The sequence below is a fragment of the Alligator mississippiensis genome, chromosome 7, assembly GCF_030867095.1.
Source record: "Alligator mississippiensis isolate rAllMis1 chromosome 7, rAllMis1, whole genome shotgun sequence".
NCBI lineage: Eukaryota > Metazoa > Chordata > Crocodylia > Alligatoridae > Alligator > Alligator mississippiensis.
This window is the reverse complement of record NC_081830.1, coordinates 75807300-75832267: the sequence shown is the minus strand read 5'-3', so window position 1 is coordinate 75832267 and position 24968 is coordinate 75807300.

The window sequence follows — 24968 nt, the reverse complement described above, 5'->3', positions numbered from 1 at the left end:
AGTATCAACCCTGTCATTGTTGTGGAAGATAATCCTCTAGACTGGACAGTTCCCTAAACCATTTCTGCAGGGCCTTATGTGCATTGTTGTACAGGATTTTAAAGCTTATCTGTTCTTAAGAATGAAATTTGATTATGGGTAAGATCTGTTTTAGATATGAACTTTGACACACACTACCTAGGGAGCTGACTGTTATCTACCACGCTCAATACTTTCACAGATCTGATACAATTGTAGCTGTGAGATGATAAATTATGCTTTTGCACTGGACAAAGAAGCTCTCTCCATGTGGTTCCCACGCCCCACTCTGTGTGCTATTGCAGAAATAGTTTGCCATTGTGTTGCTCTGGTTCAGTTTCTTACTGTGCTCCTCTGCTGCAAGGATACTTATTCAAACCTGTTGCAGGAGGAGGGGGAATCAGCATGTAACATTTTCCCAAGGCCTCCCAAAACCATATGATTTAAACCAATCTCAGCTTTCCTTTTTGTTTCCTGCCCACTCAAATATTCCCATCCTGTTACTGAAGGTACTGCAAAGTGTGCTCCAGCAGGCTGGGCACAGGCCTTAGTGGCATGAGATATTAATTCTGTTCTTCTTTCTTCCACTGACTGAGTGACCTTGGGAAATCACTACAGTCTGCATCTTGAGAAATAGCCAGTACTGTTGGGCACTCAAACCTGAAGGGCCCAAATGAATGGAGATTTTCGAGAAAACTGGACTGGAATGTCGGATGAGTCAAACAGGGTTGACTAGTGCTTCCCTGTTCACATACAATACTTCAAGAGGTGCCCATGAAAAAACACGGTAAGTACAAGTATTCTGGTTCGCTTACACTCACCTCATTAAAGCAGGCTCAGGCACCTAATTAGGAGGAAGCCAAGCCAATGGAAGCAGGGTCATTTCTCAGATGTTGCTCTATTCTCTGGAATCAGCACTTCCCTCTCTTTCAAAAAAATTAAAAGAGACTTTTATGGTTACAAAGACAGCTCTCACTGTGTAAGTCAATGTGCTTCTGCCTTGCTGAGTCTGCAGACAAACTCTCCCAGCCCAGGCAGAGGTGTGAACTTCCTCCATTAATCTTTATGAAGTGTTAACTTCAAAGCTGAGCGACAGTCATTTATAGGTTAATAGAACCCTATGAAAGAAACTCTCCACTTGAGTCATTACAAAATAGGTATTAGGGCATTAAGTGGAGGCTTGGTCAAATCTTGATTTTACTTCTGGGAACTGGAAACGGCCCCACTTCACACGCACAGCCTTTGCATGTTCATCATTTCCATTGCCACAGTAGCATTAGACAACTGCAGGACCAAGCAGTCAGACTGGGAAACCTGCGCTCAGTGATTTATGGAATAGGGCAGATATAGGGGTGATGATGACTAGATGGACATAAGGACACTTTAAATGTTAAATATTTAGGACCAAATGATAGGACTTGATATACAGTCTTTTAATGCATGCATGACAATGAAGTGATGGGACTAAACTAAACCCGTACGTTTAAACTAAGTATATCCATCCACTAAGTACATGCCCAATTCTGATTTTGCCTTAGAAGCAGGGCAGCATGTTCATAGTCTATTTTATCATTATTATTATTATTACAATTATTATTATTACACTTCATAGCAATATGGCCCTCAAGAATTATTGCACCAGTGCTTATCAGAATGCCCATGCATTGATTCTGTAGATCCAAAGTACAGGTCTCTGCAAATGGATGCTTTCGTTAAATCTGAACATCACAAAGTTCCTTTTTCCTTGGAATAGGGCTCTGCTTTCTCAGCAGCACTGTTTGTCCTCTCTGTTTTCTCTGAACGCTTTTCCTCCAGGTTCGGGTATGAAAGCTGTTTGGAATGGTCAGATCACGGACTTCTTTCATTGAAATGCACTTCCCCTGTCCCAATGAAAGAGGTCCAGAAAATAGGACAGCCAAGGGTTTAGTATGTTTTGTAGGTAGCCTCTCGGGATTTTGCAGGGCCACCATTGTCAGGTGTTACAACCTTCAAGAACCAGTGAAGTTTAGATGCAGAAGGGCTGAATGGATGCCTCCGGCTTCCTGCAGTTCTTTGAGAAGCACCAAATGGCCTCATGACTCCATCTAGGGCTTTATTTGATTTTCTTTTGGGTGGAGGGAGGGGTTGAGGGCACCCTATCCACCACCTCCAGAAGTGATGTTATATGTGTGTGCAACCTCCAGAAGAGGAATCCTCACCAATTTTTCTCTTCAAATGCCTTCCTGTGAGAGGAGAATGAGTCATACCCTAAGCAGGTTCTGTGAAGCCAACTAAAAAAAGAGGAGGAAGGGTGTTTGCGACGCTAGGTCACTGGGTGGCTCAAATTCTGTGCACTTACTTCCTTTCTCTGTCACTGACTGATTTATTTCTTTGTCCATTCCTCATCTGTAAAATAGGACTTCCTACCTTACAGGACACTGTAATGAAGGGCCATGTCACCCATTACACTTAGTTAACATGTTAACTGCACTTGAAATACGAGCTTACGAGTATTTGCATGTTCAAGCAACAACTGTCTCTGTCAGAGGCAGATACCTGGCTCACTTGGCAGATCTAGTGACAGGAGCAGCATCCTTTCCAAAGCTTAGCTCCCGGTGTCTCCTTCTGTCCGCCGCCAGCAGCAGAGACCCAGCTTGCCCCAGTGTGCTGGGGCGGGCACTCCCAGGCTGGGCAGGACAGCAAGGAGGGCACAGAGTGCTGCTCATGGGTGTACTTGATTGCTGTGGAGGCTGCAGGTCCTCATGGGTGGACTGGAGAGCTGCGGTGCCCAGTGCTGGGGTCAATGTTGAGGGGTACAGGAAGCACAGCCAGCTCCAGCCCTGTCCAGAGTGCTGCTCATAGTAAGTATTGCTATGCAACTACTCAGACCACGTTCTAACTTTTAAGACAGCATGAAAATGTTTACTACACCTCAGATACAACACACGCTAAGTGTCCTTTTCAAGAAAGCCTTAACTTTTGTGAGCCCCGAAAGTACCACAATGGTAGAGGCTCTATAAACAGGCCAGCAGACCACAGCCCTCTCCTATTACCTTGTAAGGTGGAAGATCTGTCACTCCCATTTGAAACAGGGGGAGGTGTGGCCCTTAGACTCCTATTATTGTTAATGTCAAAGCTGACACAAAAGGCACTCCCATTTGAAGCTGTCTTCATCTATCCAAAAAAGGGGCATGGTTGCTTTTGCTGTGCAGTTCACCTTAGTCAATAAAAACAAAACAAAACAGTGCGTAAAAACAGCAAAGGAAGATGCTTCCTGGCATTCAGGGACTAGATCCATTGAAGGTCCCTGAACCAGCTGGTCAGTAGCTGCCAAAACATACCCAGCACCAAGGTCACTTTTGTTTGTATAAACCTGGAAAATATAAAAATGTGAGGAGGGGGAAAAAAGCCTTAACTAATTTACCTCTGTTTTGAAGAGTTACAAGTTAAATGGCCATGTTGCTATGGGTCTGCTCTGTGTTCTGTTTACAAGACTTGTCTTTTCCTCTCCGTTATCAGTACAGTGACTAACAAGAAACAGAACTTCATTCCCAAACCTCCTTTGTGTCATAATGTTTGTTTCTTATCTACTTGAACTCCTTCTTTCCCCCAGAGGGCAAGAGCTGATAGTTGGTGGTGCTCCATGTGGGTAGAAAATGTACATTACAAAAATGTACATTACAGCATATCATTATTTAGACAGCGAAATGTCTGGTGCTGCGGACAATAGCAGTACTTACTGTATATCTCCAAGGATACACAGGGAATACACGTACCTGCTTCAGGGTGTGAAGCAGTTAACGGATGGGGTTAAGAAGCAACGTCTCCTCTGTACAGTTATTACAAAGTCTTGATTACAGGGTTTCCTGAACTTTTGTCTGAAACATCTGGTACTGTGCACTATCAGGCAGGGTATTGCATAAGAAATAACAGTGGTTTGTCCTAGATAACAGTAGATAACACCCATATCAATATTGACCCTGTCAAATGAGAAGTAGTTAACCTTTTGTAAACTAGTGTGTGGTGATTAGACACGGAACAAATCTGCCACTATAGGTCATCTATACACATGCTCTGGGGTAGAGGGAGGGGGGTGGCCTTTAATTGGAGTGGCTCTGAGAGCTGCCGTAATTAAAGCACTCGCAGCATCATGCGTGTTAAGTGTCCTGTGCTTCAAAATGTCGATGGGGGCGCTTTAACTAAAGCTCTTTCAATGAGCTTTAGTTAAAGTGCACCCGCCACCATTTTGAAACATGGGGACACTGATTACACATGCCACAGAGGCTGCTGGAGTGCACTAATTAGCATACTCCAGCAAACTCGCAGCAGACTTGATTAACTGAGTTTGCTCTGATATGCTAATTAGCAGAACTCTGTCACCTGTATAGGTGCCCATAATTCCTATGTCCTGAAGGTGCTTTATGGACTGAGGCATAGCAGTACAGCTCTGTGCCTGGGGCAGCTGCAGGGTGCCTGGGACAGTGCTAGCTTCTGCCGTGCTGGTTGCAGTGGCATGATCAACCACTGCTGCAGCAAGGGTTGTTTCTGTGCATCACCACAAACATGGCACCCAGTTACCCACCCAGTAGCATCTCGTGTAGATGTGCACTATGCTGACTGAGACCCCTGGCTGCTGGTGTCTTGCACTACCTAGGAAAGCTGGTTGCTGAATTTGCATATCACCTAGACTAGGGACAGAAGTTACACATTAACTGATTTAAGTGACCAGAAACTGGTTTAAACCTATAACAGAATAGAAGCTCAGTGCACATAAATCAGTTTCAAAAAGGCTGAAATTGGTTTAAGATAGACCTGGTTTACTATACTATCTGACTTAACTGATTTTGGTCAAACCATTTCATGAAACTTCTGTCCCAGACCCCTTCCTGGTTCAAGTTAAATCACAATCCCCTGGCATCCCAGCATGCTTTGCTGCCCTGGGCTGGGCTGTCTGTTCCAGAGACCAGGGCTGGCACCACCTGTCTGCTGTAGCTAGAGCAGTGAGGGCTGACTGACAATGAGGGGGGCAGGGGTGGGAGGGGGAGGCAAGTCCAGCTGGGGATGCAGCCCAGTCTGTGGTGAGTGGAAACTGGGCCCCCAGGCAAACCCCAGCTGGGGTCTGGGGCCAAGGAAGGGGGTTAAACACCCCTTCCCCCAATCAAACTTACTGCTGGGTGCAACTGTGGACTACAAATCCCAGAGGCACCTGGAAGCAGGAAGAGGACATGATGAGCAACCCTGCAGAGTTCTGCAGCTGTGTTTCTGGACTGCAAATCCCAGAGACCTCAGGGGCAGCAGAAGGAAGTGAGCACACAGCCAGAGATCCATGCTCTAGCGCCACGCCCACCCCCCAGCTTCTGGCCTGAGCCACTGCAGGCATATGTTTGCATTTCCTGAATCAAAGGGAAATGTCTGTCCAATTGTTTCTCAGTTTAATCTCTGAAGTTTTGAATAACCTGCAAAGACTGAATCAGTTCAGCCTCAGGCTTTTGCCTGTCTGTGGTTAGCCCTAGAATGCACTGTAGATCCTCCCTGTCCTGTTTGAACTGCATTCACTATCTCCCCAGAAACACCGTTCTTCGCTAACTCATTTCCTCATACCTGATTTGAAGTACAGCAATTGGATGGAGTCCATGTCAGTCATTCTAGGTCCTCTAAAGGCAGATTACCCCCCTCCCCTTCAGCTGTCATAAAACAATGACAGCTAGATATTTAAAAATGACTCAGCAGCCAATATGGCAATCTGGGTGTTGGGCTCTTCTGAAAAGTCTAGCTTTTAAATGTGTGCATAATGGAACAATGAAACATTGCTATTTCTGCTTGTTCTAAGTATGATTTCCACATGTATTGTTTTAATTGTATCCCCCATATGTTCTTGATTAGGTGGATTTTACAGACTAGAAGCTAATTAGTAAGAGAGAATTGCTCTAGATTTTACAGATTGATAGTTACATTCTAATAGCTCCTCCTAATTTCTTCTCTGAATGATGAAACTGGCTTTTTCTATTTTTCATTCTTGGTAGAAAAAAATAAGTGTATATATCATAAAAGGAGGACGAAACAACATACTACAGAACAAAATATGCATATTGACATGAAGGGAAATCCATCCCCAAATGCTGCTCTGCAAATCTGCCAAAACATTTGTAAATAAGTTATGTTGCTGTTTTTTTCTTCCTCCCTCTGATTTGTATAATGGTAGATCTTGCATCTGTTCAGACTTCAAACTAGGAAATATACTCTGTCCCTTCAGCTACCAAATCAGTGAAGCCTCAGAGGCACAAACCTTTGTGAGTCCTCTTCTCGACCTTCCAGATCAAACTCAGCACAAATAGATGGCTGTGTTTGTGTGTATATATATATTTAGTATTTTCAGACATCACAGAAACATACATAAAAGTGTATTCATCTTAGGGACAGATCCTCTGTATTGCAACTAAAAGGAGCAGGCCAGTGACCTAAAAATGTTTTCCTGGCTCTAAGATCCATAAACATGCATGTTTTTCTCTCTCCTCTGGCATTCAGTTTGCTACATCTGCTTATCCTCTCTTCCTCTCAAATGTGAAGACACTTAACATAAATATGAAATTAAACCTGCCCAGTTAAAATCATCTGCCAAAGTAGACAAACACTTACTGTTAACTATTGCTAGAAAAATGGAGACTTGATAGTGCCATCCTTGCCTAGGAAAACCATAATCAGAGGATGAAGCCTGATATGCAAACCTGGAGGTGGGGGATCCCATGGCAGTAAGGAAACCCAGTGACTATATCAGGATTTTGCACAAGGCAAGTATTTGTACTTACAGAGCCAAGCATAGGATCACAGCCAACATTTTGCTTGGCTGTAGCATTACTCTCTCCCCGAACACCAATGACTTTTAAGGTAGAGAATCATTACCCAGAAAGCCCCTATTTATCCTTCCTCTCCTGGGTTCTATTGGGATCCTACATGTTACTTTAAAAAGGCAGGAAAATATTAAACTATTTTTAATAGGTAGGATCATAGAAGTAAGTGGGAAGGTTCACTGGGTTGCCTGGTCCCCTTACAACTTATATACTAAGGGTTGCCAAACTTGCATCTGAACAGATTGTAAAATGAGGAGAAGTATCCCTGTGAATCACCTCTCTACCCATCTATGACAATGTAACACCCTGTGGTAAGTAACCACCACAATAGTTTACCTGAAAAATAATGATTGTAGACACAGGTTTACCTGGGTACTTCTGCTCCTTTGGTGGTGACAGTAGAGGCGGTGCATGGGGCAGTGTTAGTGGCAGAGCTGCTGGCAGTAGCGGCATTGGCAGTGGCTGGACCGGTATCACAACAGCTGCTATTTTTGCACCCCAGCTAAGTGCCTGGTACTGGTGTCCCAGGCACCCCTTCAGCTGTACTAGTGATTCTATGAATATATCTCATGTACTTAGCTGTCTTCCTAAGCGACTTAGCTGCCAAAAATGAGGAGGAGGAGAGGCATTTCTTAACGGACCATCAGTAGTCTACTGACCAAAGTTTGGTACCATGGGAATATACAGTGCTCTAACAAATAATATGAGTCATTCAGATAGAAATATTGTGTTAAAAAATTGAGAGCATCAAACTACTTTAATGAATAGCATTTAAAAGAATTTATACCGCTACATACATACTTCCTTTTTAATATCAGCATATCTTAATCCAATGTATTTTCCTTTCAAAATGCTGCTTTTTGCAGGAGTCATATGCATCTCACTTTCTTCAGTAAGGACAAAGTGATTTAGCTTAATAAGCCAAAGTAACACATGTAAAAATGTGTTAAATTTAAATGTAAAAGCAGAAGAAATGCTACAGATGATTTTCTACTCATTGGAATGGCATACTTTTGATTACAAATATAACTACCCTGGTTGTCCCAGAATATTTAGACTTTTTTTCTCTTCCAGTTATGCTGCCTATGTTTTTTTTATGGATAAGCATAAACAAGTGTCTGTAGGAGGGGACTTTTACACAGCAAGCCTTCAAGAAAGGCATTGTGTCAACAACACCTAGCAGAGATGGACCAGGATCCTGGCAATAAGTAGCCTACCTTAAGTATTTGTAAAACAGAAGCATAGACCCCTGAAACTCAACAGATCATCTTCATCACTAAGAATCTCTGCATTTCAGAGTCAAACAAAAAGCAGAGAGAACAATGCAGAGACAGGAAAAACACAAGTACAAAAGGTGCTGCAGAAGATACCCTCCACCATCCTCTCTTCCTTCTAAACAAAGCTGAGAAGACAGCAGCTACTTAGGGGCAGAAAAGTAGTTTGAATAAAATAAGAAGGGCCCCGAACTTTGACCCACAACTTGAACTGATTCCAAAGCAAAGATTTAATTCATACCCTTAAATATTAAGTCCTGTTATTTCAGTACATTTTGCATAGCTATGCACTTCTACTTCCAACCTGATTATGTATTTTCATAGGGAAAGCACTGTACAAGTGCAGACAGATAAAAAGCGTGCAATTCTTGTAATATATGAACAAGGCTGTAGAACAGCTTTCTTTCAACAACAGCCTCCTGCTGGCTCTTCTCACCAGCCTTGATAATTTCAGCTTCCTCTCCATCCTGTCTGTTACCCTAAGTAAAATGCAGCTTTCCTATGTTCCTACAATTCTTACAGTTGCCAGTTGTTGAAACCACAGTGTACTTAACCACGACCTCATGATATCAGATTTGAACATCTTGGGACAAATCCCATTCTACTTATCAGGCATCTATGCTTGAGTCTGTTCCTCCCAATAATGCATCAGCTCTTGTAACACACCTTCACCTTAGCCTGAAGACTATATATGAGATAAAAAGTAGCAAGGACAAGAAAGACCACCCACCTGCTGCATTAGCAGTTTGTCATGGACTTCAGCAGGGTGGAATAGATAGCAAATAGGTGGAACAAAATCTGATTTCTGGTCTTCACCTTCATGGATAAGTGGTTTCACCTAATAATAGAATTCAACATAAGACGGCGAGTGGGTAAGGTAACTAGTAGGGTGAAAGTGCTAGACTTTAGGAAAGCTGATCTCAATGCACTCAGGCGATTAGTCAAAGAAGCATTGCAGAGTAGGAGTTTTGAAGGGATGGGAGACCAAGAAGGGTGGCTGTGCCTAAAGGAAACGATCCTTCGGGCACAAAGCAAGACGATCTCCGAGCGAGGCAAAAAAGGGAAAGGGGCCAGGAGGCTTCCATGGCTGACCAGAGAAATCCAGGGCAGCCTAAGGGCCAAAAGGGGAGCACATAAAAAGTGGAAACAAGGTGAGATCACTAAAGATGAATATACCTCCTCTGCTCATGCTTGTAGGGAGGCAGTTAGGCGGGCCAAAGCTACCATGGAGCTGAGGATGGCAACCCAAGTAAAAGACAACAAGAAATTGTTTTTTAGATATATTGGGAGTAAAAGGAAGGCCCAGGGAGGAATAGGACCCCTGCTAAATGGGCAGAAACAATTGGTGACAGACAGGGGGGACAAGGCTGAACTCCTCAACGAGTTCCTTGCCTCAGTGTTCCTAAGTGAGGGGCAAGGCAAGTCTCTCACTGGGGGTGTAGAGAGGCAGCAGCAAGGCGCCAGACTTCCATACGTAGATCCTGAGGTGGTGCAGCGTCATTTGGAAGAACTGGATGCCTTTAAATCGGCAGGCCCGGATGGGCTCCATCCAAGGGTGCTGAAGGCACTTGCCGACATCATTGCAGAGCCACTGGCAGGAATATTCGAATGCTCATGGCGCACGGGCCAAGTCCCGGAGGACTGGAAAAGGGCTAACGTGGTCCCCATTTTCAAAAAGGGGAGGAAGGAGGACCCGGGCAACTATAGGCCGGTCAGTCTCACCTCCATCCCTGGTAAAGTCTTTGAAAAAATTATCAAGGCTCACATTTGTGAGAGCCCGGCAGGGCAAATTATGCTGAGGGGAAACCAGCACGGGTTCATGGCAGGCAGATCGTGCCTGACCAATCTAGTCTCTTTCTATGACCAGGTTACGAAACGCCTGGACACAGGAGGAGGGGTGGATGTCGTATACTTAGACTTTAGGAAGGCCTTCGATACGGTATCCCACCCCATACTGGTGAACAAGCTAAGAGGCTGTGACTTGGATGACTGCACAGTCCGGTGCGTGGTGAATTGGCTAGAGGGTCGCACCCAAAGAGTCGTGGTGGATGGGTCGGTCTCAACCTGGAAGGGTGTGGGCAGTGGGGTCCCGCAGGGCTCGGTCCTTGGACTGATACTCTTTAATGTCTTCATCAGTGACTTGGACGAGGGAGTGAAATGTACTCTGTCCAAGTTTGCAGATGACACAAAGTGGACACGCTGGAGGGCAGGGAACAGCTGCAGGCAGACCTGGATAGGTTGGACAAGTGGGCAGAAAACAACAGGATGCAGTTCAGCAAGGAGAAATGCAAAGTGCTGCACCTAGGGAGGAAAAATGTCCAGCACACCTACAGCCTAGGGAATGACCTGCTGGGTGGCACAGAGGTGGAAAGGGATCTTGGAGTCCTAGTGGACTCCAAGATGAACACGAGCCGGCAGTGTGATGAAGCCATCAGAAAAGCCAATGGCACTTTATCGTGCATCAGCAGATGCATGACGAATAGGTCCAAGGAGGTGATACTTCCCCTCTATCGGGCGCTGGTCAGACCGCAGTTGGAGTACTGCGTGCAATTCTGGGCGCCACACTTCAAGAAGGATGCGGATAACCTGGAGAGGGTCCAGAGAAGGGCAACTCGTATGGTCAAGGGCCTGCAGACCAAGCCCTACAAGGAGAGACTAGAGAAACTGGATCTTTTCAGCCTCCGCAAGAGAAGGTTGAGAGGCGACCTTGTGGCTGCCTATAAGTTCATCACGGGGGCACAGAAGGGAATTGGTGAGTATTTATTCACCAAGGCGCCCCCGGGGGTTACAAGAAATAATGGCCACAAGCTAGCAGAGAGCAGATTTAGATTGGACATTAGGAAGAACTTCTTCACAGTTCGAGTGGCCAAGGTCTGGAACGGGCTCGCAAGGGAGGTGGTGCTCTCCCCTACCCTGGGGGTCTTCAAGAGGAGGTTAGATGAGTATCTAGCTGGGGTCATCTAGACCCAGCACTCTTTCCTGCTTATGCAGGGGGTCGGACTCGATGATCTATTGAGGTCCCTTCCGACCCTAACATCTATGAATCTATGAATAAACCTTATTTAGTAAGGCTAGGTACAGATATTCAAAAGCCCAAGGTGGAATCAATCTAAGTTACATGGTTTTCTCTAAGTGGCGTAGTTTAGATCAGTAGCAAACAGAACACATGTTCTCCCTTTCGGGGATACAGGGGGTGAGGAGGAGCAAATCTGAGATCAGTTTCCACCATTTTTAAACCAGCCTATGTGTGCTGAACTTCTGTTCTGTTACGGGTATAGACCAGTTTCCAATCACTTATACCAGTAAAAGTGTAATGTCTGTACCTGGCCAAGATGAGGAAAAAAAGTAGTCTGTGGTCTGAACCACTGAAGGGAATAATATAAGTATCAGAACTTGCCTTATGTCCTACTTCACTCTTCCCTGTTCTGCATAAAAGGAAGCTTGATGATATTCTGTGCTCACATCCATCTCCATTTTTCCATACAGATATGGAATTAACTCACAATATCAGTCCTTCCCTCCCCCGCATTCAAAGTTCTCTTAAAAATTCTATATTTCTACAAGACCTCAAAACACGGCACTAAAAGAACAGAAATATAATTGTCCTTTTTCTGGTTTTCCTTTGCATATTGTCTTATTTGCCTATGCCTTTTGTGAGATCTTCAGAGAAGCACAAGCATTAATTTCTGGGTCCTGACCTGGCCAGTGTCATGCATAACAACAAAAAGTATATTTTTCACTATCTTACCTACCCCCTTCCCCCCATCCTGCACAGAAGGTATTGATGTATTTGTTTAATAAACCAAATGCTATGATAAGCCCATGGTATTTCTGATGGGAAGGGCATCGATTCTGTATCTCTCTGATCAGGTTCCTTGTAAAATATTTTGGAACATGGACAGCTTCTCCAGTCAGACAGGCTGCAGGGGTCTGGTGCAGAGAGATCTTAGTGCAGCCCAAGTCAATCAGTGGAGAACCAAAGCAACCTTCTGTAATGCTACTCATCTAAGCTACAGATTAAACCATATCTTTGAGTTCTTATAAAATCCTTTGAAAGTGTTTCCCCAGTATAAAATTCCAGCAAAAATGAAGCAATGGAGCAATTTTTAGTACTTCCGGCCCAAAGAAAGAAAAAACACCATAACTTTTATGAGGGCTCAGTCATTCAAGCTGGGGTCAAGCTGACATCCATAGATGTTGAGGCAGTTCAGTTCTTAGTGAAAATGAGTCAGTCATATAATATTTGAAATGACAGTGCATTTACCCTGGTTAAAATAATAATTACTGCATTAAATTGGCTTTTGAGATTGGTTATGTTTTAATTAATACATAAAAGATATGAAAAAAAAATGACAGATGATGGCTTTCCTTGACAGCATTACACAAGCCCAGGGTGGTGTAGTGATTTATTCTGTTTTCAGTAAAATGCTGACGGTAACTTATATCCTCAGGAAGTGAGCCCAGTAAATGTATGTTTAATGCTCAGCTGTAAGAACAGAGCTGTTGGTGCATACAAAAGGCATGATTCTCTGGCTACATTTTCCTATCCATATGAATTCTCTGGAAGTCACACCCTGGAATTCCCTGTAAGTCACACCCTGCACAGCAATTAGGATAAACTTTCTTCAGTAATGCAGTTTGAGGGTCTATGTAAAAATGACACCTTTGGCTTCAGTTCAGCACAGCTCTTAAGCACATGATGAAAGTCAATGGAAACAGTTGCATGCTTAGTTAAGTACGTGCTTTGCTGAATTGGGACCTACATCTGGTGCCTGAGTGTTTCCAAGTCAGAAACATATCTCTTACAGATAAAAACAATAAGAATTGTGCATTGTATCCAAGGAAGTCAAATGCCTTACGAATATTCATAAACTCAGCCTCGCAATATTATCATTGTTTCACACATAATAAATCAGTTTCAGGAATGAAACTTGCATTTTCAGATTCAGAGTCCTGTTCTTGTAGCCATGTCCTGGCTCCAAGGGCAACTGTGATGCCCCCTGGTGGCCCAGTGGCTCATGTCCCACTCCGGCTCCTTGGGGTACCCTGTCTTTTCTTACTTGCCTGCCCAGCTTGATGGAATTTATAATATCACAGGGCGCAACTACATTCATTCAGTACAACAGATTAGGCTATTCAAGACAAAAACTATGTCCCCAGAAAATGTGCTCTTGACAAATGGTCTGTGTGTCTGGACCTTCAGCATCAGGTTAACCATGAAACTTGTCATCTTTAAAGCATAATGCAAACCCACCTTTTTCTACCTACCACATATTCATTGTTTTACAATTTGATTCAAATATCAAATTCAGAATACTTTTTCCTGGTGATGAGGCAGAAGAGGAAGGCTACCCTCCACCACTCCCACATTTCAGGTTGAGTCTGCATTTTTGGCAGCAGCAAAAGTAATCTCTTCACTTGTACATCTGAAAGATGTGATGTGGAATCACTGAGCATAAAGGTAGTGCTTCATTCAGGTAGTCCTATAGTCATTTCTCTTACTGTGGTTGCACATTAAACCACCCTGGTAGAAGGTAGCCAAGGGACTTCCTATGGAGGACCATTGTTTCAAAAACATCATAGGCTTGAATCAAACTAGAACTCAAACTTCATTGAACTTGGGGATACATCAGAGCTGTTTCCAAAATTTTCAGTTTGGGCTTGTCCCAGTCTGAGCCTCTTAAATCCAGGCAGCAGAACTGCCATGAATTTGAGTGAGTGGAGATTGTGTCAAAGTAACTATGATGTAATTAGTACAGCTGGGACATGGCACAAAAGCCAAAAATAAAAATAAGAAAGCACACATACATTCATACACATGCACACGATGAGGAAGTTTCGTCTCAGGAAATCTTTGTGGCTCACTGTTCCTGTCAGACAAGGTAATGTGTCTGTAAATGTCACCCAGCAGGAATACATCACTCTATTAGCAAGTCTAAAACAAAGAAACAACCAAAGCTGGGAGAGGAGGAAGAGACTGCCAAATACTTTTGAAGCCAGTCAGAGACTGGGCCAAGCGAAGGAGAAATTACACAAGAAAAATAAATCTCTCCAGCCAATAAAACCAAGAATCACTGAGGAAGTTGGCTATGCCAGTACTGGCCCTGAAAGAAAAAGCTCTCCTGGTCTAGAAGGCAATGGTCACTTCTTCTCGTAGTGTACTTTATCCTCAACTATACAACCTCAATGACTGGATTGTCCCATACCAGGCCCACCTATGCCCCAAAATATTCTCTGTGAAATGATGTCTCTATGCACAAGATGTCTGGTTATGTATAGATCAGGGGTAGGCAATTATTTGGTGCAGAGGGCTGTTTACTGAGTTTTGGTAAGCCATCGAGGGCCACATGACAGGCAGCTAGGGGCAGATAAATATTAATTTTCTAAATTTTTTAGGGGCCCTGCAGGCTGGATAGAATGGCCTGGCAGGCTGCATCCAGCCCATGGGCCACATTTTGCCTGCCCCTGGTATAGACTATATGCATGGTAAACTGGATCATGTATATGTAGCAGGGGAAAAAAACAACTGCACTCCAACAAAGTCCTACTGGAGGAACTCTTTTTGCTGTCATTAGTACTAACATTAAATTTATCTTTATTATAGATGAGCAACTAGGGGAGGAAAAATCACAAGCCCTCGAAGATTTTATTCCATTAACTAGAATACATTAGCACATCTTAGTAGCACATTACAATTGTAGGATTAAGGTCAGGAATCCAAATTAGAGGAGACATTTACCCTGGATCAGATATGGGTAACAAGTATAACAAGGAATTTTTGCTTGGCCTACTTCAGATAGGAAAGTCTATTGAGGAAGAACTACAAAGGTCTATCAGTGGAGAAAGTCTTCTTGACTTTTCTACTGCCATTTAACAACTACATTAGACATGGCATGGTAGAAAATAATATAAGCAGCACTAAAGATAATGAGAGCATGAAATATGAAGGAAATGTACCTGTTACACTAGTGGATTAAACTCAGTGAAGCTGCACCACCTTCTATGAGATCTGAAAACATTCAGTTCTACAGAAAAAAATAGGATCATAAGCATTCTGCCCACAATCCCCTCATTTATTTCCTTATGTAAAACAACAAGGTCTTCCACAGACTTTCTGGCATTTTAATTAGGCCTCTCAAAAACTTTTTTTCCAAACAGGGCCTATTAGGACAGAGCTGTCCAACTTCTAATTGGCTGGGGGCCATATGCCCTGTGGGCTGCACCATGGTCCATGGCTGGACCACAGGCCCCCTGGCACCACATGTTGCACCACATTACATCACCCCCTGGGACAGGTACAGGAAGTAGAAGTTAGAGAAGGGAAGTGACCCTGGGTGCTGCTGAAGCCAGAGCAATGTGGGGAAATGTAGGGGAATGACAGCTGGTGGGACCCCCTTATGTGTCACATGTGGTGCATAGACTGCCAGTTGAACAGCACTTTGTTAGAACAAGGTATGGGATTGATGACCCTAGACTGAGGTTCTCTCTTTAATCATAGTATAAGTGTGAGGCAACCAGGTGAGGCAGGGTTGAGGGTCTGGGGGTCTAAGAACCAGATCCAGAGGAAAAAACTGGAGCAGTGTCCATGACACAGGCCAGAGTCAAAATTCAGAAAACCAGCAACCAAGTTTCCACAGCCAAGAAGCAATCCACAAGGCAAAGTCCAAGCAACAAGTCAAGCTAGGGGTCAGGACCCAGGCAACCCAGGACCCAGGACCCAGAAGGGTCAAGAGGTTCTTCACAGAAGACTGGGTCAAAACTGTTGGCTAACCTGGAAACCCATGGTCCCATCTGGGTCCAAATGGATAAGCAGAGCTCCCAACAGCTCATCAGGGCACTCACTGTTCCTAAACTGGGGCAGAGTTCATTAGATAGTGACTTAGTGCAGGTTTGACTGCTTAGGTACTTGGCCCAGGCATGCCAGCTTGATCTGGGTCCCTGACAATAAATATAGAATGAACAGTAATAGGACAGCTTTTCCCACAACTGTGCCCTCAGCTTGAACTGGTGGATCGGCCACAATGGTGAAGGCCTATTACTTTGTGGACTGTTCAGTCTCAGACAACTCTGTTAACACTACTAACTGCCTTGCCAATACCGATGATCACATGCCTACAAGGAAATGAGAACACACCAGTAAAATAATTTTAGGAAACCATCCATTGGATTATAGTGACTGAAAGTCATTATCATTCAGGGATGGATTAGAATCAGTGACAACAGAAGTGGGAGGTTGTGTATCACATTCTGAATTCTCAGTGCTCCCAGTGGGTTATATATTATAGTTTATATTATAAGCTTCTCCAGATGTAATGAAGAAGGGCTTGTCTGAGTACAGTATTCATAGTTTTAACAGGTTAATTCTGACTGGTTTGCTTAATATACTTAGCTCAGTTCCTGTTGGCTAATGTTGATGTTGGCACTATTAGGCTGTGAAAACATTGTGCAGATGTCCTCTGGTGATCCAGTACCTCCCTAGTACTTGTAACTATCAAATAATTAACTCTTTGTCTATGGTTGTTCTTGTTGGGTGATTAACTAGAGACCTCTTACTCTTGCTTGTCTACTTTCTTTTGCAGTCTGTCTAAGCTGTTTATCTAACTCAGCATTATTCCCTTTGCAGGCTTAAGTGTTGGGCAGCATGCATAACCAACACTAAATTACTAAGACTAAGGCTTCATTTTGCTTGGATGGGAACAACCACACAGTCCTAGACTTCATTGGGTAGAGCACTGACCAGATTTGAAGAAGGCAGAGGGACCAGGACACAGCACATCAGTAAAATGGTCAGGGTGATAAATGGCAGACATCTTCTTAGTAGGGCTGTGCAAAATGGCACCGTTCCATTTTGTCTTCAGTTTTGATGGTTCAATGGAATTCCATTTAGAGCCAAAACAGCTGTTCTGTTTCGATGTTTTGCTGGGGATGGGAAGTCAGCCCAGCTGGGCTGATATCCCATCCCCAGCGCTAGATCGTGCAGGGGTGGGAAGGCAGCCCAGCTGGGCTGCTTCCGCATCCCTGGCGCTAAATTGCGCTGGAGGCCCCTCTTGCCCCCTGCGTGATCTAGCGCTGGGGATGGGGAAGCAGCCTCCTGCTCCCAGTGTGATCTAATGTGAGGGATGAAAGCATCCCAGCTGGGCTGCCTCCTGTCCCGGTGCGATCTAGCACCAGGGATGGGGATCTAGTGCGGGGGGGGGATGGGAAGTCAACCCAGCTGGGCTGACTTCCCATCCCCTGCCAGATCTTGTGCTGGGGTGGGAAATCAGCCTAGCTGGACTGACTTCCCATCCCCAGCCTATGGTCGAAACGTTTTGACTTTTGAAACATTTTGATTAGCTTAATTTTTTTCAAGCCTATTTCAACAGTCTTTATTTCATTCCAATTTCACTGTTTTGACCATCTAAATTGGTCAAAACAGTATCGAAACGAAACAGATGGTGAAATTTCTCACAGCCCTACTTCTTAGTTTTAGTTTTAACCATCTTTTAAAACACTTATTTATTTCTTTTGTAGGCCTACATTTCAGATGATTTTAATGCTTGTCTTTTTCTCTGTCTAGATCTGAGTTATATCAACTTTAATTCTGCCTTACATTATGCTAAATATTGCATAAATATATATATATATATATATATATATATATATATATATATATATATTGGAGTTTAGATTTGTAATCATATATATATATATATATATATATATGCCTTTTTAAGCCTCAGTCTATAATTATTGTAGCAAAGCAAAGCATTTGGTATTTAAGTTCTATTAACCCTTGCCCTTTATTCTTTCATCTAATTCTTGCCTTTTTCCATCTGGTTGTAACCTTAATCTTGGTCAGTCATGCTTTCCCACACTTGCTGATGATGTAAAGCAGATGAAATAGGAGGTTGGCACTTGACAGCCAATCCATGCTGAAGATACTGGTAGTGACAGCTGAAGGTGGGAATGTTAGATCAGACTGTAGCACAGCTCATGGTCTATGAAGGGGTACCCTTTGGGAAAGCTCCATTTGGAGACAGATGCTGATGGTGGTAACATCTTGTGATAGGAGTCCTGTGAACTTCCAGCTTTGTAGGTGGATACCTAGACAATAGGACAGAGCAGATCCTCCTTGTTCCTCCTGTCTCCCTATTGCTACTGAGTGTAGCTGGGTTTCTAGAGCCACAATGGGCTTTGGCATTCTATACCCAATAGTTCTAGGGAAGTAACCATGAAGATGTCAGTCATCTGCAGAAAGTTGGATGTTTAGATGGTGTTTAGATGGTGTTGGTTCCCCTCCTTATTTCCAGCGGCTAAATCATAACAAATAATTTCTTTCCCAATACCATTATTCCATGTAATTACCATAGAGATTCTGATTGGAAAGAATCTCAAGATAATTTCCTTCTGGAAATGTTATGCATACTCTGAAGAAATGAGAATTCCCACTCTGGTATTTTATAGTGACTACTAGAATCCAAGCAAATGAAGGGCATGGTTCATTTTGCTTTTTAAAATATTTTCCTGCAGGCCAATTAAAGCTGTATTTTGATTTCTTTTTTAAAGAGAGACAGCATGAATCAAACCTAGAAACTCATTGTTCAATATAAAAGATGCTCTGTGGAGTTTATCTACAATATTAGCATATCACATGAATTTCCAAGAGGCATAAAGCCAAAAAGATTGATCTGTTAGCTGAGTGAATCAATGGCCTAATGCATACTTTTAACATATTGTCATCAGAATGGCATTAGGCATTTATAAGACATATAAAATGAGTTATATAGCCACCCCTTGAAATGTACTGTTCTAATTTACAGAAGTGTGTTCATAGAGCCTCGTTCCCAAATTGTACAGAGGAACAATGATGGGTTCAACTTGAAGTCCAAACAAGGGTAAATAAATGTACTATTTCATGGAAGACCATGCTCAGTACATAATTGTAGGCAGCCAGGAAGTTAATTGTTCCTGATTGTTAAACAAACCCTTTCAGACAGGTGTAAGCCAGGTGTCTAACCTGCTGTTTTTCTGAGGCACGTTTTGCTCCCTACAAGCCCCTCATCCAGTCCTCCCAAATAAAATCCAGGGGGTTTGTACATGCCACAAAATTGGCCTTTAAAGCGGCTTAAATGCCCTTTCCCACTGCTTTAATGGCATTGCTGCTTATACTGTCCATGGTGTATTGTGTGTTAATAGCGCTGCTGTTTATACTGTCCACGGCATACTACACATTAAATGACTTTGGGACATAGCAAAATAAAACATGTCCAAGGTGTTTTAGTTTGCTACCTTACAGCCACAGACGGAAGCACTGAGCCCTGTGCAGCTCAGGGTCTGTGCAGGCAGCCCATGCAGACAGCCAGGCGGCAGCCCATGCACACAGGCTCCACTGAAAGAAAAAAGAAAGCGGTAAGCCTATTCTATTTTTTTTTCCCTCCCCTGAGCCTGCCTGCCTGCCTGAGCTGTGTGGGGGTCCGGTGCTTCCCTTTGTGGCAGCGGTGCTCCCTGGGACTGCACGGGCTGGGTGCCTGCAGGTGGGTGCTGCCTGGGGGGTGCCACCGCAGATGGAAGCACCCACCTCCTCAGCTCAGGGACTGCTTAGCCCACCAACAGCTCGCCCTCCCCCCCTGCCACTGGAGAAGCAGGTAAGGATTGGGCTCGACCCTTGTGTACACGCCACAGGGGTTTACTTGGTTTAATTTGAAGCGGTGTTTTTCAAAACTCACCGCTTCAATTAAACTGAAGTAAACCCCCGTGGCTTGTACAAGCAGCCACAGTCTTTAAGTACCAACCAAGCAAACAAATAACCAAACCCAACCCAACCCTCCTCTCATGTTCTGGACACTTTGACTCTTTTCCCAGCATAGCATCCTGGCCTTTCCATACAACAACCTGTTTAGCTCACAGCTTGCTTCTTTTCTCCTTGCCAACTTTTCCTTCACAGTTTTCTTTTCCTAGCACTCTCTGCTGGGCTTTTTAAGCTCCCAGTGGAACATTCCCTCATTATCAGAAGGTCCAAAGCTGAAAGCCCTTAAGAAGGCTGGCTACCCTTTTGTAAGGGGACACCTCACCCTGCTGCAACAGGAAGATGGTATTAGATTCTCAGCTACTCAGACTTTTTCCCCAGATTAGCTACTCATCTAGGATTATTTGGGCCCTTGATATATGGTCCTCCTTTTGTTGTTGTATAGGGATAGGAAGCTGAAGGCGCTCCTACCTTGTTGGTATGGAGGGAGGGACCATTCCTTCTGTCCAAATGACAGAAAAGAAATGAAGTTGTGTCGTCTTCTATAACAGGCATGTGGAAGGGAGGTCAGGAGTCAGGAAGAGAATCCTAAAACTGGAAGAGGCATAAGGGGGCTGAATAGCTGATGAGCTACCCTCCTCTCCAAAGCTTGAGAAGGGGTAGTGAATGGACCCCATTCCCTCCATGTCCCTTTCTTGCTAAAGCTACATGAATGGCTGCGTGAATATGTGCAAGAAATGAAGGGGTCCTATTACTGATCAATTCCCTAATCTCAGTGAGGACACAATGAGCATGTGAGTGGTGGGCCCTCCATAGTGAGGAAGAGGCGTGGAGTAAAGAGCCTTCACATATGTTTAAGATAAGAATTTTCTTCTGAACTGGTGGCAGGGCAGTGTTTTAGTGTATAACTGGAGGAACAGATGGTGCAGAAGGATCATCACTCTTAAAAATCAAAATTTTAAACCATTTTCCAGAAACTGTCAAGGCCAGGTATTAAGGGAGATGCAAGGTCCAGGGTTGTCATCATATGTCCAGGGTGTCAAGGCCAAGTATTAAATGAGGGAAAAAGATCAGGTGTTATAATCACTCACTCAAGGATTGGCAACATTGGACAGGCTGCAAGAGCTTGCCTGCATGCGCATTTAAATGGCTGAGTGGCTTCTTGCTTCCTTTGTGGCATGGGCCAATGGGGATCAAGGCCAAGATAGCCCTAAATCAAGTGTGTGAGGGTGGGCAGTCCTACTGCAAATATGGGAAATTCTCAATCCGTGAACCCTCAACTACCCGTGAGGGTGAGTCATCAGAGAAGCAGTTCAGCAAATTGGGTAAGTGGAGAGGATATTTCCTTTTCCTTGATCCTTAGAGTGCATCTCTCCTGCTCTTATCCAATGGTTATTGTTGCCAGCCCTCCTTCCTCTAGTGGCAGAGACATCTCTGTTTCCCACTCTCTGCTAAATGGTTTCACCTCTTTCCCTCCCGTTTTTCTCTTTCAATCTACCTATTTCTCTCTTACTTTATTTCTGTCCTATCTTTTTTGTCTCCCCCATTTCTTTCCTGCCCCACATTCTATCTCTCTTCTGCTCTTATCTCTCTTAATCCCCCTTAATTTTGCTTTTCTGTCTATTCCATATTATTTGACACAAATGAAAATCTTATCTGCTAAGTGAATTTGAAAAGATAGGTAGAAAATAGGGTAGGTGAAAAACCAAAAACCAAGTAAAACACTACTCTAATATTTCCTTTCCAGTAAGTGGATTTTAAACAAACAAACAAAAAATTAAAAGCTGTGTTTCACACTATAGCAAATAACCAGTACTGTGCCAAAAATGGATAAGAAATCACTATTACTGAAGTAGCTGTATATGCTTACAGAGTTTTGAGATGACTATGGACAAAATTAATAGTGATGTGTGTTTTGTTAAAGATAGTCAAATGGAGATGAAGAATTGTAAGTAATGCATGTCTGGGGAATTTATCTTATCAGCATATCTCTCTTCATCTTTAATTCAGTTTCCATCTAAAATTCCCACTGACTTTAGATGCCAAGAAAGTGATTTTTTAGTAACTTAATTTTTTTCTCCACTGATTCAGGAATCCATTTTCTAAAATATTCTAGGACAGATTGTTATACTCTTATTTGCCTTGGGCAGCACTTTTTTCCATGAGTGATCATGAATTCACAGGATGTACTCCATTGTGACTAAAAATAACTCCAGATACTACACACTGTGATTAAAAATAATAGAATGTGCCTCTTATTTTATTAGATGTAAAGTCTATAGTTAAAATAGCACAGTTATAGCATGGTAACTGCTATACTAAAACAGGCAAACACATTCAATAGTTTTCTTAGCCCCCTTTTGTCCTTCAAAGGTATAAAATGTTGCATCAATCTATAATTTGCATTAACTAAAAATATTATGTAGTCTAGCTCTGTATGTACTAGAAATGACAAATCATAATAATATGAACATGGTTGCCTTCCCATGCTTGTTATCATCAAAGACAATATAATTATAAAAAAAAGACTCCCTTTACTAATTTATATAGAGTGTGAAGTTTGAGAATTGACACATTAAAATATAACAGTCACACCTATGAGAAATAATGTAACTTAATGCACTTAAAACTTAATGAGATTGGCATGTTCTGCCCGTAGTAACATTGTACATGATATTTCCTTGAACACTGTATGGCCCTTAGTAAAAAAGGGGACATTTAACTGAATAAACATTTGCATAGTGTTTGACTCATGCAGAGACAAAATTGTTCTCACAATTAGAGTCTGGGAAAACATCCTAAAACCCCCTTCAGCTCAAGTGTCTGAGGATATCCAGGGCATGCTCAGTAAATGAAATGTGGCTGCTAACCACAGAAGCTCAGCAGTTTTTTTCAAATCAGCTTACATAGGATCAAAATAGAAAGCTTTGTCAACGCAGTATGACCTTCCATTGAAGAGACATCACTTCTTACCTAAAAAGTGGTTTTACATTTTTAGGCCTTAGTTTCTTTTCATATATTTGATCTCGTGGCATTTTTTTCATTACAGACAGAGTCCGGGAAACTGTGCTCTCCTGATTTCATGTGTCTTGTTTGTGCCCAGAGTGGACATTTACCAGCAGCTGGTAGCTTGAAGATATAGGATCTATTCTTTTCTTTCCCATTTGTCTGGAGAGCTGTAAATGTCAGAGCTGTCTAAGTGCCCCTCAAACAAAACGAGTTCGTAAATCAGCAAATGTGGCACAGCACACACTCATGATGTGCATGTTAAGCTACTGTACTTCATTCAGTTCTATACCCAATGGCTCCGTGAGAAAAGAGAGCTTGCTGAGGCACCAAGATGCCTCAATCATCTTGTTTTTTTTCACATGGCTACTGTTTTCTTCAGATCTGCATTGGATGTGCTTAGCATTCAACTCTAGTAGGTAGACTGAATGAAAAGACTATTTTCTCCTCACCAACAAAATATAATGGGACCCACTTATAATGAACTCGGGTTACATGTAGTGAAGTGCTATTTATGTGACCAAAACTTAGTTTTGAACCTCTCCTGTGGCAAAAAATACGTTTTCTGGTTTTTCACCAGTGTAGCTAAGATTAGAATTTATCCAGATGAGAGTTTTATTTGAAGTAAGAATGAAAAAGGAGCTGTATGAGGTCTTCAGGGTCTTCATACCATAATGGAATAGTGAAAAGAATGGTATCATTAGAGAAACAGGAATGGGATTAATTGGCAATTATTGCTATTTTCAAAGAGCCTCTGATTAAGTGAGTTTTAGGAGAAGGATAATTCTCTCTCCTGTTACCGCATAGTTTTTCCCTATTTTATCTGCTGTCTTCTCTTCATAGTAGTAATTCCACAGTAGTACTGCCCATAGTAAAACTCCCCAGGCAATGACTGATTGGGTGTTTCCTCTAGCTTTAGCTTGTCTAAAGTTGTCTACTGCAAATTTTCCAGGAAGCTGGCAATTCTGACACAGCCCTGTAATCTATTCCCTTGAAAACTATAAGGTCCTTGTTAACTAGTGAGACAGAATAAGACAAACATTTGTGTTGTGTCTGTGTGACTCCCATGGAGATAAAAATGTTCTTTCAGTTCAAATACTCGAAGATGTCACTAACCCTCTTATGTTCCAATGTTTGGGCATAATTAGTGTTTTTAGGAAAAGAGCATATGTATGACCTAATACACATATCTGGAGTATGTCATAATTTCTCACTGAAAGATAAGGAAGACACAGCCCTGGACAGTTAAGATGTTCAAAAAAGGAAGGACAGCATCAAAAATAAAAAATGGAGTTTAAAGAAAAAAACAGGCAATGTTTTTGTAACTTGAATGCCCTCCAGGTAGGCACCTGGCTGCAATTCTCAAAGGAGCTAAAGGAGTGAGGCATCCAGATCTTACTGAAAGAGCCTAAAATCCATACTTTGGCATCTAAGTGAGTGAATGGATTTCAGAGGTGCTGAGTAATCACAGGGGGCTGGGGGGAGATGCAGTCATTTATATTTATGAGCCTGATTTTAAGACTAGAAGGTTGAAAAATGTTATCCATGTGACGTGTGTGTGCATGTGTGTGTGTGCATGCACGCGTGTGTACGTACGCTGCATATATGATTTACATCAGAGCTGTCTGACTTACAAGTAGAAGCTGCAGGTGGCACAGGCCATTGTAGCAGGGCTACATGTCCTGAAGGCCACATTAGTACGTGTGTGCAGGCAGCCCCCACCTCAGCTCCCATGCTGCACTGCACAGTAGGCTCCCCGAGTGCTGTGGGCTATCCTGCCCCACCTTCTTGGGCAGAAGCAGGAAGCAAAAGCTAAGTTGGGGAGGAGGGAGCCTAGAAACCCCCACTGGAGCAGCAACTGGAGTGTTTGGGCAAATGGTGGCTGGGTAGCAGCCTGTGGGGCACACATTAACCCCTCCAAGTCTGTACACATAAGGTATCTGAAAATAGCAAGAAATGCAGTGCTGGTGCTTCATAGCTCAGGGGCTGGGTGTTGCTCTTGGGAAGCAAAATAGCCTGGGTTCAGGAGTTGCACACATTGCCTTCCTGCTTGGCAGAATGCCTTCTGGGCTGCCTAGGGCTTGCTTCTGGAGGCTCGTAGGTGCCGCAGTACCT